The 11,618-nt window shown below is 42.6% G+C and overlaps 1 long non-coding RNA gene across 1 annotated transcript; it reads right to left on the reverse strand.

The window, feature by feature from the left end:
* Positions 1-8,594: 8,594 nt before the first annotated feature.
* On the reverse strand, positions 8,595-9,367 carry LOC118163109. The gene is made up of 2 exons (XR_004748854.1): positions 9,255-9,367; positions 8,595-9,216 (listed from the first exon to the last, which is right to left on the reverse strand). It is a non-coding gene; the product is annotated as an uncharacterized LOC118163109 (long non-coding RNA).
* Positions 9,368-11,618: the final 2,251 nt, after the last annotated feature.

Here is an 11,618-nt window from a genome sequence, read left to right on the forward strand (position 1 = left end):
TGAGGAAGCAGGGTTGTCAAGGGCTCTGTGCCCCAGGACAGTCACATCCCCAGCAGCCTCTCCTCGAAGGGAAAGCACCAGTACAACCCCTCCTTTCTCTGACCGTGCCTGTTAATTACGTTCTTTATTTAAGCTGGAGATAATGCCACTTCACTGTCAGACCGGGCTGGTGGGTTCAGAAAGCAGCTGAGGAGTAGGAAGGCAGACACATACGTACACCCAAAGGAAGTGGGATGACTTATGCTTTATTTCCATAGGAAATTAGGCTAAAAATAATCGTAAAACCTAATTCAGTTGCTTAGTTGCCAGCTCAGTTTCACACACATTTTGGCCCTCTGGCACATCTATGCTAGATGTAATCCTTGTCTAATGTGTTCCAGGCTACCAGCACAATGCTAGAAAAAACACAACCATAGCCAAGATGCCAAATTGTATGTAAAGATCAAACTACACTTCGGCAACACAGGCAGGCCAGCTGTAATTTGAGGTCGCTTTTATGTTACCCAGTCAATGCATGCATACACTTTTGCTGCACACTTATAGTTTGTAAACAGAGGTGGAGCAGAAATAACGCAGAGCTCAGGCAGCATTTGCAGAGGAGATAAAGGATGAGCAGACAATACCTCATCTTGCTGAGTGGGAGGGTTTCTGTTCTGTAAAAGGCCACCTTTTTTAAAAAGACACTAATTGGCATGAAACACTGACCAATAATCTTTAAAACCTTCCCATTATAAACACGAATGACTGCAGCCTTGCAAATTGAAGCAGGTGTTGGAGGATGTGGAGACCTGTTTGGAAGATCCACATCTCCTATTTCCCCATTATAAGCATTTCTATCTTTTACTTGTCAATATCCAAACACATTCAAAATGGTATACAGCAAAAATAGTATCTTTTTAGTTACCGTACTGCAAGCCACAATCTATGCACATATTTCAAGAAGTGTTTCTATTACGTGTTACCCAGATTTGCAATGCTAAGCTGAGACCCAGGACAGAGGTATATTCTCCTGAATATACCTCCAGAGCTTATATTCTCCAGAGCTTATATTCTCCTGTACATGGGGAAGTTTCAAGTGCAACGTCAGGGGTGGTTTTATTTTGATGGCTTTTCCACATGCTTCAGAAAAAGCACCATAATCCCTTTGCTTTCATAACAGAAGTTACACAGTTACTTCTCAATGATTTCTTAAACACACACAAAATTTTTAAGGGTTCAATTCCTTTCCCTGTGGGACAGGTCCGTAAATGTGCTTTGAGGTGACAAGAATGAAACCCTTCTTATCATCACCAGCCCTAAATATTTCACAGAATGAAATATCTGCATCAAAGGAAACCTGCTGCCTGACAGGAGCTCACTGTTGCATTGTGGCTGTCTGGACATTGATGGAAATTTAATGGGATGCTAATGAAAAAAAATATATATCAATGTGGATTTTTAAGAAGAGTTTTATCACAAAAGCAGCAAGTTCCTATTTGTACAGAGCAAAGCTGATTCACTCCTCACTCTCTATCAATGTTAGGCATTAGCTGCTACGTGTCTACCTGCAGAATCTCTGGAAAATGGAGGATGCAAACAACCTCTCTTTCTCCAGGTGTAGGAGTCAAGCTGGAAAAGGGAGCACAGCACATTCTGACCCCTCAGCATGGCGATGGGACATCTCAGAACACCACTGCACTTGTTGGCGTGGGATTTATCTCTGCAGTCCCACCTGCCTGCTGCCTCTCCTCACTCTTTTGCTCTTTTGTACCAGCCCAGAGCTGGAAGGTGACCTGCAGGAAACTCAAAAAAAAAAAAAAAAAAAAAAAAAAAGCCATTACTGTTTTGTGTTAGCTCAGAAAACCGCAACAGGGCCAGGCAGGGGGGAAAAAGACTGGAGAGGAAATCAAGGAAATTCACTTTGGCAGAAACTAGCAAAGCCTTTTTCTGAATGTTAACTATCTAATTTAATGAAGATCAGTTGAGACAATTGTCACTGCCAGCTTTGATGCCAATCACAACTCCTGAACAGAAGCCAGCAAACGCATCCAACATACAAAGGGGAAAACAAAAACAAGGCAAGGATTTGACCCTTTGCTTTCATGATCCTTTATGAAGAAAGATCACCTTTCTGAACGGTGGGGAAAAAAGTCTTCCCGATCAGAACAAGTCAGCAAGAAAAAGGAGAGAGAAAAATCCCAAGACAAAAGAGCTCAGAACTGCAATTTCTCTCTGTCGGTCTGCAGTGCCTTTAGGGCTGTCAGTGGGAATGCTTACGGGCTGAAAAAGCTTTACATGGGCTGGGAAATCAGGGAAGGTTTCTGTAACCCATATCAGGAGCAGGTATGTGCTTTCACTTGCAGGCAGCTGAAGGTTTGCTGTGCCCTCGTTGCAGTACTCTCCTGCGGAGACCTTTCCTGATGGTCACTAAAAATGTGTCTTCCACACACATCCCTCTGTCAGTACAGTCTGCACAGGCTCATGCAGCTCGATGGCAAGGCAGCAAATGCTCTAAACCTGTTGCAGGGATGGGGGCATAGAAAGAAGGAAATCCAAGACCCTAATTGTAAGGAGTGAAGTGCTTAGGTGTGCATCAGGGCACTCAGACAGCTTCATCACTAGACAAGATTTACTCAGGAGCTGAAAATAGATTCCCCAAAATAAAACAAAGTTACAAAGATGGCCAAACAACACTGTTACACTGTTTGGATTATTATGGCTTTACTTACAAGGAAGGACTATCCTTACTAATTCCAGCATCTCAGCTCCCTCGGGAGGGAGCTGACAACTTCCACTCGTTTCCCAGACATCTGTGGATACAGGGTTCCCGCTCCTACTGTTAAACACAACTAAATGTATCATTCTGCTCCCTTCCTAGCCCAAAGACTGAACACTTCTTTCCTCTCTCATTCTCTTGATACACCCCTCATGCTCTCTAATTAGGTTCTGGGGAAGCTCTGTAGGGAAAAGCAGCATTTCATCCTCCCCCCAGAAGATCGGGAACCTCAGGTATAACCATTTCTGGCTTTACATGCCTTCTACCTGCCTACAGCCTTCTTAAAACATTTTACGAACATATTACAAGAAATTCTGATGATACTCAGTGACCTTAAACTGCAAAGTGTTCCACTAAGAGCTTTGCCTCAAGTTTCCATCAGGCATGCAAGCACAGAGTAAGATTTGAGGATGGGATTTCCTAGAGGTACCGTCCTTATCTTGTACTCAGTCACAATGCATGAGCATCCATCCTCTTTCATGTATGCTGGGAAACTCATGAGAAAGAAAAGATACTAAATTCTTCTGTTTGACTTGCCTTTGCCTTCTCCCCTGTCTTTACAGCCAAGCTGTAGGCCTAAATCCCAAATCCTATCAACCTCAAAAGGACCCCAAGGTCAAAACCACATGGGTGCTTATAGAGAGCCCATGGCCACGCAGTGCAACATTACCTACTTCCAATCTTCATGCATTTCCCATGTGTATTGTCAGAGCAGCACTGGCATCAGTTACCAAACTACACCACGACTCATCCCACACCAAATAGAGACAGACCTTGGCAGACTTAATACCGTGTGGGCCAGCCATCTATTTTCCACAAAAACAATACAGGAAAGGCTGTGGATGTGGTCTACCTTGACTTCAGTAAGGCTTTTGACACCGTTCACCACAGCATTCTCCTCAGGAAACTGGCTGCTCGTGGCTTGGACTGGCATATGCTTCGTTGGGTTAAGAGCTGGCTGGATGGCCGGGCCCAGAGAGTTGTGGTGAATGGAGTCAAAGCCAGTTGGAGGCCAGTCACTAGTGGAGTCCCCCAGGGCTCAGTACTGGGACCAGTCCTCTTTAACATCTTCATCGATGATCTGGACGAGGGGATTGAGTGCACCCTCAGCAAGTTTGCAGATGACACCAAGTTAGGTGCATGTGTCAATCTGCTTGAGGGTAGGAAGGCTCTGCAGGAAGATCTGGATAGGCTGGACTGATGGACCGAGGCCAACTGTATGAAGTCCAACAAGGCCAAGTGCTGGGTCCTGCACCTGGGGCACAACAACCCCAAACAGAGCTACAGGCTGGGAGATGTGTGGTTAGAAAGCTGCCTGGCAGAGAAGGACCTGGGAGTATTGGTTGATAGTCAGCTGAATATGAGCCAGCAGTGTGCTCAGGCAGCCAGGAAGGCCAACAGCATCCTGGCTTGTATAAGAAACAGTGTGGCCAGCAGGTCCAGGGAAGTGATTGTCCCCCTGTACTCAGCTCTGGTGAGGCCGCACCTCGAGTACTGTGTTCAGTTTTGGGCCCCTCGCTACAAGAAGGACATGGAAGTGCTTGAGCGAGTCCAGAGAAGGGCTACAGAGCTGGTGAAGGGTCTGGAGAACAAGTCTTAGGAGGAGCAGCTGACGGAGCTGGGACTATTTAGCCTGGAGAAGAGGAGGCTCAGGGGCGACCTTATTGCACTCTACAGGTACCTTGAAGAAGGCTGTAGCGAGGTGGGGGTTGGTCTATTCTCCCACGTGCCTGGTGACAGGACGAGGGGGAATGGGCTAAAATTGCGCCAGGGGAGGCTTAGGTTGGATATTAGGAAAAAATTCTTTACTGAAAAGGTTGTTAGTCACTGAAATAGGCTGCCCAGGGAATTGGAGAGTCACCATCCCTGGAGGTCTTTAAAAGACGTTTAGATGTAGAGCTTAGGGATATGGTTTAGTGGAGGACTTGTTAGCGTTAGGTCAGAGGTTGGACTCGGTGATCTGGGAGGTCTCTTCCAACCTAGACTATTCTGTAATAGCTCTTATTTATAGGAAAACATCTATTTCCATAGCATGTCCTTGCAGAACCCAAGTTTTTGTGAAGGAGAAATTGAAGTTCTTCCTCTTTCCTCTTAGTAACGGGGCTTCTGTCTCAGGATGCAGCTCCCTTGAGTTTGTTTTCCTGGTGCAGGCACATATCCCCAGCGCTGGTCACAGAGGCTCAGCACTCAGCATTGTGCTCTACAAGGAAAACCTACTAGGCAAGCTGGGGCATGGTCCTTAACAAAGCACATCCTTCCCCACCTCTCCCAGAGTTGCTCTCTATTAGCAGTAGCAGCTGGCTTGTTCATGTCACCTGCATGCTGTAGATCATGAAAGCCACCACCCCTCTATGAGAGGGTCAGGATTTTAGGACTATTGAAATGAATTATTTCTTTTTTCACTGGCTGTGTTCAAATCCTAAACAAATTGCTTTGCCTCCCTAAACCCCCAAGTATTTCAGAGATATGACAAGTCTCTACTAATTGTGAAAGTTTCTTATCTTAAAGAGATAATTGGTGAAATATATAATATTAGAGCACCCATCAGCACTGCCAGAGGTCTGTCATTTCCATTGCAAGCCAGAGTACTGAAGATAAGATAGAATTAGGCTGTAATTGTCCCTTATGTTAGAGCCAGCCTCAGCACCCAATATATCAACTCACTTTCCTTAATTATATTTTTAATTTAATTTGATCTCAACTTACTTAAATTCAGAGAATTGAAATGAGGGTAGATACAAACCAAAACAACAAAAAACTGTGCTCCAAGTATGGGCAAAAGAAAATTGTTCTGGCTATTCACATGGCCATGAAATAGCCATTAAAACTAGCCCAATTCACAGAACGGACAGTATGGATATTGAAAGCCTATCTGGTAAATAGTGCTGCTTGTAATCTGGACAGAATGACAAAGATGAATAAAGGAGATACTTGTTCCTCTCTGTAACTACAGCAGAACACTACAGGCTAGAAGAGATGATGCCAAAGTGTGTCAGTATAGTATACAAAACCCAGCTTTGTATGAAGTTGCAGTGGAATTTATGTACATTTACTTTAGGAATTACATCTGTAGAGATCTTCCGGATCACTGAGGCTGTCATCATCAAATGCTGCAAATTTAGTCTTTTGGAGACTAAGGACAATCTTAAGAGCAGGTAGGTTTGCTGATGTCCCTGCTCATATTGGAAAGCCATGCCACAGCTCCTCACTTTCAACACTTTCTTCCAGTTTCTAGCCAAACTCTTTTATGGTCAACTCTTCTCATGGCAATGCTTTATTTTAGGCTAAACAACAAATTTTCCTCCTTGCCTCCTGTTCCCCTCATATATACTGATAGCAATTACAGCATCTTTGCAACTGCCTTTTTGTTAGACCAGGTAAATACTGCCCTTGCAATCTTCTTGAAGGGGGTTTCTTTGCTCTGGGCATACTCTCTGTCTGGTCCTTCTGTGCACAGGGGTGTCTAGGGCCATATTTCTTATGAGGTTGCATTGTTGCTTTGCACAGGGCCCATGGTTTTCTCTCCTCTGCTGGAAATGAATCACCTGATATGATCTTAAGCTATATTTCCTTTATATTTTCCCTTTTTACAGGCTGTCACATAAGTAACAATTCATAAGTAATCCAGTTGGTCACTACTTGACACCACTATTTGTCCCCTACAACATGCTTCAGGAGAGTTTCCAGCCTCCAGAAGAGCCAGATTCTGGAACAGACACAACTCCTCTGACGGGGCAGAGAGCAAAAATCCTAACTAGTTTTAAAACTGAGTCTGATAAATGAAGAAGAATATATGATGTGACTGCCTGAAATATCAGGAGTCTGGACCTCATGATCTGCGAAGACCTTCCCTATGCTGAGTCCAGAATTACTAAATATAATATATGATAGAGTCACTAAAAATATCTAGCTAATCACTCACGTGCCTATAACATTTTATCTGGAATTTCAAAGAGTAAGAATGAGCTAAGTGCCTAAGTCCCTCCAGCGCCTATAGAAAATCCCAGACAGTTATTTGTTAAACTTATTTCTATTTCTGCTTGGGGCTACTGCACTACATTCACATGGTAGGTTCTTGTTTCCTCATATTAGTACACTAAATGAGCATGACAGAATGCTGTTTAACAAAAGGAGTATCCGTGTTTTAAACAGGCAGAAATAAAAAACAAAAGGAGAGATTAGAATATCTGTGTGGTTGCAAAAGCCAAAAACTGATCTCACCTCTCCCAGTCCTCCCCACAACACCTAATTTGTGTGAACATCTCTCTTCCTGTGTTGTGCTTCTACCATTGAGTGAGTCAGAGGAGACTGAATCAGGAAACACATTTCCTATTTAGATCTGAAGTTGCTTGGCTCCATGGTAGTCAGTCTCTGTTGCATAAAGCAGACACCAAAAAGAAGTGCAGTCCTGATGAAGTTGTCTCCTGTATTCCCATGCTTCCTGCTATTCCTCAGCAGTCTCATTATTCCATTAGAATAGTATGGATATGAAAGCCTTATTTAGGATAACATTTTCTAAAAAGCCTGCTAAAGTGCCCAAATCTTATTTTAAGAAGTTAGACATATATGACTAGCTTCAGAAATGAACCAAGAAACAAAAACCAAAATCACAAATATCAAAAATACTATACAAAAAACACAGTTCAACACCCTCTTCCCACTCAGTCCCTACCTGCCTTCCCTGGGCACCTGTGGTTGATTTTCAAGGTCTCTGGTGTTATGTATCTGTATGGAAGCATCACAACCATGGCTTGATGTCCACATCATGCATAAACTTGGATGAGCTTCAAGAATTAGGTGCTCAGTCCCCAAAGCTTCAAGAGGAGAAGAGGAGTGACACTGTAGAGATTCTCAGGTCACACCTGTATACACCAGTAGTATGAAGCTTTCCAAGATATAAAGAGGACCCATGGCAACCTTGAGCTTGACATACAGCATGGTAACTCAAGAGCCTGGTAAAGACATTATGACAAAACACCAAATACCTCCTCTGACTGAGGGTACCCTGTTTCCACACCCCAAGAGGACTCCTCACAACACAGCTTCGTGGTTTGCCCAAAAGAGGACATTTTACTGCTTCAGGTATTCTGTTTAGAGAAAAATTCCAATTGATTAACTGAAAAATGCAAGAGCAAGTCTGGTCCCTGCTGTAAGGATGGGGTATATATTATCCAGCAAGGTTTCAACATAAAGGGTTCAGCATGGCACTTACATACCCTTCTGCATAAGATCTTAATTTACTTCTGAATACACAACATGGATGTTTTTAACAATTCTGATTTCTTTTTTTAACCTTTTTTTTAAAAAAAAAAAATAACTGTAAGCCTTTACCTCCGTAATTTATTGTGGCAGTGAGTTCCACAGATTAACTTTATGTGACATAAAAGGGCTTTTTCTTTACCAGTTTTATATTTATTGCCTTTTAATGGAATTAGGTATCCTCATGTGCCTCTTTCACAAGACAGGATAAGTACAAGCACCTGCTGACCTTCTTTGTACCATACATTATTTTATATACCTTTGTCATGCTATATCTTATTAGTTTCTTCTGTAATCTTTTTTAATTTCTCCTCTTATGGGATACTCTTCAGCCTCTAATTGTTTGCTTTGCTTTCTCTGAAAAGTTCTTGGGTAGTCAAGTCTCTCTATGAATTAATTTTAAAGTTACATATAATTTACAATAATTTCATTGTTATGAAGTCTGGTACTGCTTAGACAACTAGGTTCATTTTGTTATCTATCCTTTCTAAACTGGTGTGTTTCCTTTATGAGGAAAACAGTGCCTACGTGAATGAAATTTGTTGGCAGCAGTGTTTGCAAATAAGAACGACCAAGATAAACCTCAAATATGTTATGCATTTGGGTCAACACATCCAGGTGTACCCCAGCTCGGGGCAGGGTTTACAGTCACAAATAGTTTCAACCTGTAGTCAAACCCATCCCACTTGCACCTCTGGGTTTCTTCAACGCTGATGCTTCGGGTGACCCTACCAGACCTTCCGTCACACTTTCTGCCAAGTTTCCTCTTAATGACTGCAGGCTGGTGATTTCATTTCCTTCTCATGGAGGTGGGTCTCAGCAGCTCACTGAGGGGAGCCCTGGTAGTCAGCACGTGTGGCTCAACCAGAACTCCCAGCTGGTTCTCCTCCTGTCGATGGAAACTAGAAGAGATAATATCCAACTTCAGTATCTCAGATTTATCACATTTGCTGTACAGATAGAAATTCATGCAAGCACCAAACGGATAGGTTGAGTTTGGTGTGGTGTCAGTGCCAAAATACAGTGCGTGGTTCATGACTTTAAGAGATGTCAGAGCTTTGTCATCTCTCCCAGATATTTTTGGGTTCACAGGTGTTGCGTTTTTTCTAGCAAGAGAGGAGACTAGATAAACAGGTAGATTGCTCCCCTTAGCATATGATACTTTCTAACACCAGCACACAACAGCACAAAATGAAGATGTTCTCCTGATTTAACTCAACCTTGGCTCAAGAGGAATCACCTCAAACTCTTTATTTGCATTTACACAGTCACTGTTCTGCACCCAATAAAGGATTCATTGCATCATTACATTTATTCAGGGGTTCAGATTTTATTCCTGAACACAGTTCAAACATAATAATCCCTCCGTCTGATGGACTCACATAAAAAAGTTCATTTTTTATGAACATTATAAGGAATGTTCATTTTATGAACATTCATTAAAGTTCAACAATGTGGACCCACCTTTGAGCCATGCCCTGCCAGGGCACCCAAGCTGCTAGATCCAGAGAAGGATGCAGCATCCCACACTAACAGCTTTTGGACTGCAGGTGCTATGAGTGAGTAGTTGCATCCTGGCTTTGAACAACTGCAGTCAAAACTGATGTACAGTTCTAAGGACAAGGAAAGATGCCCAAAAGCAACTCAAGGTAGAGTAACTTTGGGTGGGACCCTGCTGCAAGGTGTGTTAAAAATCTCATTCAACAGAGCAGAGAGGGAGTTGCAAGAAACACTTAAAAATGGGAAAAGGTTTCAAAGTGTTTTGAACCTGATATACACAAATTAAAAAGTTTCAGCTGAAAGCTGGCAGCCAGAAAATTCTCCCTCTCTTCTTTTTCTTAAACAGAAACACATCCTTTTTACAGACACACACACACACACACGCACCCACACGCGCACACACACACACACACACACACAAAAAAAAAAAAAAAAAAAAGGCAGAAACTTTGGGTTCATTCCTGTTGCCTTTGTACCACTGGAGATGCCATAGACAGAACAGAAACACAGAGCAGTTGGGAAAGATGAGGCAGAAGCTACGGGAGACCCTCCTTCTGGTCAGTACCTTGATGTCTTTGATGCAGCAGGACAGCTGCAGCAGGGCATCTCAGTTGGCTTTTCGTACCCACTCAGGCTGATCTTTTTCTCTGATTTTTTTGTCCAAAACCAAGCACTGAAAAAACAGATTTTGTAGAAAGCAGTCAACAAGTTGCAGTGCAGCTATCTTCAGAGCTGCTGTGTTAAAAAGGCATCTCATTCCAATGATCACTTTCTGAATATCTTGTTTATACGGTGTTTCTAAAGCAAACAGCATTCCTGAAATTGTGTAGGAAAACAGAGCCATCTACAGGGGAAACTATTTTGGCTTGGCAAGGAAAAGGATCAGAGGAAGGAATGCATGATTCTGTGCCACCCACCAGCACAAGGGAAGGACCAGCCAAATACTGTGTTACCCACACAATGCTGGGGGTCACACAAGTACATACTGTATAACTGAAGTCCTGTGAATCTGGTTCAGTCTCTCATGGGCTCTTTTTGTTAGTTTTGACAAACTTTTTCCATTACCTTTCAACCAAAGTCACAACTAACCTTTAGTTTGCCCATGACTGCATATCCATATTAGCTACGAATAATTGCTGGAAGACACAGTCATTGGTACACCCCTCATACGTGTACCCAGGAGACATGCTCCATTCTAGGCTGCAGTCCCATCCCACCCCTTTGCACCTGAGTTCCTACCATAAACCCTCTGCCCCTGGTTACATGGGCAGGCCCATGCCTTACTGTGGACACATGAGCTGGTGAGCAAGCTGTACCTAATACAGTTGGCTAGAAAGCATAAAACAACTCATCCTAACTGCAGTGCAATAGTGCAATGGAAGTACTCCTTTAAATTTAAAGGCAATGTCTGCCACTTTTTTTTTTTTTTTTTGCCGGGGGGGGGGGAGGGCGGTGGGGGGAGAGATTTAATTCCCCACTGGTGACTATCAACCAGTGGCTGAATATTTGCAGTCTTAGCAATGGCAAACGGAGTAATTTTTAATTGTCCTTCTGCCTCCATAGAAAAATCTCAGGACTGTAGTCTCATTAATTCATTTTTGTATTGTTTGAGTGTTACAATACACGTCTTCAGCAGAGAAGAAATTGAAGAACAGGGGAAGGAAGGTAAAGAACTGTTAGCTGGAAATGGTGACTGTTTTAGCCAGGGTATCTTGAAAACTTAAAAAGCTGTGGTACAACAGCTGCTTAAAATGCCATGTTAGAAAATAAAAGATATAAGGTTTTCAGTGTCAGGGGCTGCTACAACTTAGGAAAAGAGCTCTAAGAGTTTCTCCATGGCCAGATGATAAAGGATGTTTTGATACGTTAACACAGGAGCCTCCATACTTAGCTAAATTAAACCAATTAAAATGGCACAAAATCAATCTTTCTTTAAATACTTAAAAGCAGAGCAAAAATTAGGTTGAGAGAACCCTCCCAAATTGATTTCCATTTCTGTAATGACTGATTTATGTGATATATAAAGTTCAGCTTCATATCCAGCCAGACTTCTAAATGTTTGTATGTTCTTACTTATTCTATCATATTCTCTTTAGGATTATTA

The sequence above is a fragment of the Oxyura jamaicensis genome, chromosome 2, assembly GCF_011077185.1.
Source record: "Oxyura jamaicensis isolate SHBP4307 breed ruddy duck chromosome 2, BPBGC_Ojam_1.0, whole genome shotgun sequence".
Classification (NCBI taxonomy): Eukaryota; Metazoa; Chordata; class Aves; order Anseriformes; family Anatidae; genus Oxyura; species Oxyura jamaicensis.